The sequence below is a fragment of the Microtus ochrogaster genome, chromosome 6 (assembly GCF_000317375.1).
Source record: "Microtus ochrogaster isolate Prairie Vole_2 chromosome 6, MicOch1.0, whole genome shotgun sequence".
NCBI lineage: Eukaryota > Metazoa > Chordata > Mammalia > Rodentia > Cricetidae > Microtus > Microtus ochrogaster.
Window position 1 is genome coordinate 36,070,659 of NC_022013.1, and position 4,429 is coordinate 36,075,087.

The following is a 4,429-nucleotide window of genomic DNA, read 5'->3' on the forward strand; positions in this document are numbered from 1 at the left end:
GACATCTTTAAAATTTTTAGAAAATCTTTCTCTACTCAGCTTCTTATTTCTTTTTTCTTACTTTCTTTTTTTTTCTTTCTTTTTAAAGTTTTTTGAGACAGGATTTCTCTGTAGCTTTGGAGCCTATCCTGTAACTAGCTCTTCTAGATCAGATTGGCCTTGAACTCACAGAGATCTTCCTACCTCTGCCTCCTGAGTGCTGGGATAAAAGTTATGCACCACCACTGCCTGGCTGGCTTGAATACAATATTACATTTGAGAAAAAACGTAGCAATTAATGGCACGAAATAATAGACTTAAAAAGTCATTTATCAGATATGCTTTGCTATAATGGGAAGAAATTTTAAATAGCAAAAATTTTATGTAGCAATTTTTATAATAATATGTTGAGAGCATTTGTTTGGATTATGTCAAAATAACCCAAACTCAGTCATAAAGTTCAAAACTTATCTATTAGGACGGCTGCTACACTGAATTGTATTTTCATATTTTAAAACAGTTTGCTGATTTTTTTTCATCCTTGACTGTTAACATTCATAGCTATAGGGACTTGTTAAAGAAGAGATGAATAGAGTGTTTGGAGAAGGCAGTGTTTTATACCTGATGCCATAGAGTATTAGCCAATCAAGTTCATTGAGGCTCAAAAAAAAAAAAAAAAAAAACAAGAGAGAGAGAGAATGAATGCAGAGGACAAAAATAAGAAAGCTTTGAAATGCATTTAAGAAGTTACCCTAGATTTTTAATAGTAGATTCTCCTTTTCATTTTGTAATTAATAGTCCCTGAAAATTATGTATAAAATTAACTTAGTTTTTATATTTAAGATGTTTCAATCAGTTCATTGACAGAAGACTGGTATCTCAAATAATCGTATCTAACTTTAGCTAACATTTGCTATGTTCTGAAAATGAAGAAGGCAATATTAGAGATATTAAAGCTGAATAAGTTTTTTAAATAAATATCTTTACCCATTTCTTCATATTCCTAGGTACTTGTCTTTCTTGTAGTGCATTGTGCTTCTTGGTAATTGCAATGGTCTCTAATGCTTCATTATCTGTCATTGCTGCTTACAAATATCTATGATTCAGGATGACTTCCCTCACATTTATCTTTATTTTTTATAGAAAACCGAACAGCACCTTTATCAGAAGTCAACTTAGACCTCTAGAGTTATTGTTACAAACTTAACTCCCAAAAAACAGAATGAAAAACCATATAAAATAGACCTTATTTTGTGAAGGATGTCAGTCATTGATAAATTGCTAACATTCACTATAAACAATTCTTTAAATCACATTTTTTACTTTATCCACATAAAACTAAAATTAGAAATTTAAATTACAAAAACTCTTGATATGTTAAAGTGAAAATTGTTTCCTACCCTTTTTTTCTACACTATTCATTGTTAGTGAAATATTGTCTATTTTTAAAATTTTATTAATTACCACTTGAATTCCAAGATTATGTTGAAAATTAATTTACTAAAAATAGGGTTCCATCTTAAAAGAACAGATTTGTAATGCCCTAAGAAATAATTTTCCTACCATTTTCAGCGCATCTCTGAAGGTCCGTGATTTCTGTCAAGTATCATTAATTAGCATTTTAGTGTCATTAAACTATTGTAAAATACTTTGCATATTTTAGAAATATAAATCTTTTAAAATAGAATATTTTCACATAGATATCATATTTTATTTGTACACACGTAGAAGAATTTAATATGGAAAATATCTGAGTTTTTGAAAAAAATAATACATCATGATGAAGGTAACTCACAAATCACTGTGTTTTCCAGATTTAATGACTCAAGATTCAGTGAGATTAATCCTGATAAGAAATAAAGAAATATTAAGTACATAAAATAATAACATTTAAATGTCTATAATGTTAATTATAGTTTACTTTTCTTTGAAGTATTTTCCCAATACCAACCTTGCAATATCTTACCTAATTATTTAACTCATACTATTCAAGTAATATCATTTCCCAAATAATCAACTTTAAAATTCCAACTTTCCCTAAAGACCAACATTATTATAAATATATAAATATTTATTTTACTTGTATTTTTTCTTTTCATTCACGATTTCTAAAAGTAATACTAATTTTTCTAAAATTATAGTAAAAGCATTTACTATAATAATTTCCTATAACAAAACATAGGAATTAAAATGCATACCATTTGCATTATATGTAAATTGCCTATACTCTATGGGGCATATTATGAAATTACATTATATTTTAGTCATTTTTTTCCAGGTACAAATATAGTTTTTTCATTGAATAAATTTTATGATTTATAAAATGTAAATGCATATTGTTATATAAAATAAAATTATATAACACAATGTAAATTTATATTAGTAATATATGGATTTCATATATTGAATAAAATTTCATATGATGGTTATTTTTACATTGGTATCCTGTATCATATATACAATAATATGTAATTACTGTATTAAATCATTTATAATTCCTTACTACTTCTTTTATTGTCATTTTGTTTTGTTTTGTCATTGTTTACATTTTTATTTGTTGGTATTATTTGTGTATCTGTATGGGTGTGCCATATGTGTGATGGTGATATGTCTCAATATACATGCACATACAACATGGCACATCTATGAAAACCAGAGGAAGACTTTGAATCCCCAATCCCCTTTCAAGTCATATTTTTTGGAAAATACAGCATTTATATATTATATTTAAAACAATTTGAGACAAAAAATAGCTCTTATAATATAATTTTTTGAGTGCTTGGCCAAAGAGTTTCAATGAGAACTTCCAAATAATCCTCCAGGCTATTTCCACGGATATTCATGACTCTCTCCAAACTGATGGTAATCTATGCACCTCAGTGAAGAGGTTGAGCTGGTGCCTACATAAGTCTTCACCCTATCGACTAGGATTAGTGGTACTGGAAGGTATTCTGCACACTACCAAAGGAGAAAAGTAAGCAACAACCCAGCTATATACCCTTCAGTCTTCAGGAGTCACTTGCCTGTGAGACATGCTGGCATAATAGTGGCATAAAACTGGTGAAAATAACCAACTGATATTCCAAAGGAAATTGATTTAAAGCCCAATTCATGAGATGTAACCCAAATCCAATGCTGCTTACATGTCTACTAACCCGAAACTAAATAAACTAAACACCCAGAGCAAAATCAAATAGTACTCTTTTGCTGAAGAAATAAATAAAACAACTCCTAAAGACATTCTGTTATACTCACAGATCAGTGCCTTGCACAGGCGTCATCAGAAAAGCTTCCTCCTGCAATAAATGGGAAAAAAATACGGAGACACATAGCCCCACAATATGGATAGAGTTATAGACTTGGAATATTCAGCCATAAAAGGGAAGTATTCATCAAAACATTCCCTTCAGAGCTCAGAGATTTTGTCAAACAAGAGGATATGGAGGACATCAAGGAATCAAGGCCTTCAATATGTTACAAGGCTGATACACATATTATCTCACATAGACTGTGGCAGCTTGTGAAGGGTCTGCATGGGTTTGTACCAGATGTGTCCTAGAGATAAAAGGAAAAGTGGACTTACTCAGAGACTATTTCTCATTGATAGCCACTTGCAAATGTCAAATTAGTTTTATGCAAGAAGTCTCACTAGGGAAACATATGACTCTTAAGGGTAGGCCCAATGCCAGGCGATAGATGCCAACCCAAAGTGACCACAATGGCATCTCTGAAGATTTTTGTTACAATGTTAAATCAAGTGTTTCTTTTTTCCTTTTCTATTTTACTTTACATGCTCTTTGTGACTATTCTATAGTGTAATTGGACATTTTCTGTCCTAACTGCCTGATCCCAAATTATCACTCAGAGGGTGAATATAAATTATAAATTCTCAGTCAATAGCTCAGACTTGTTACTAGTTAACTCTTACACTTACATTGACCCATATTTCTATTTATCTTTTTCCATGTGGCTTGGTAACTGTTCTTAGTGCAGCATGCCCATCTTTCTCTCTCTGTATCTGATGGTGACGCTACTCTCTTGACTCTGCCTTTCTTCTTTCCTTCACTCTCAGTTTGACTTTCCTGCCTGACTTCCTACTCTGCTACTAGACTGTCAATTATTTTTTAATAACCATTGAGAGTAAGTAACACATGTTTATAGTCTGTAAAAGGATTGTTCCACAACAATATAGCTTCTAGATTGGGGTTTTGGTGGGATTGTGTGTATGCAAGCATGTTTCTTTGCATCTATATGTCTTTCTTGTACTTTTTCTTGGGTTCTTTAACTTATTTTATTGTTTTATCATAATATAGTTTGATTTATCTTATTTTTTATTTCTCTTCTTAGATAATTGTTTTCTAATGAGAGACTAGAAAAAGGTATGGATCTTGATGGAAGGGGAGGTGAGAAAGAGCTAGGACCTTGGAAGAACAAGGTAGAGGAAACTGTA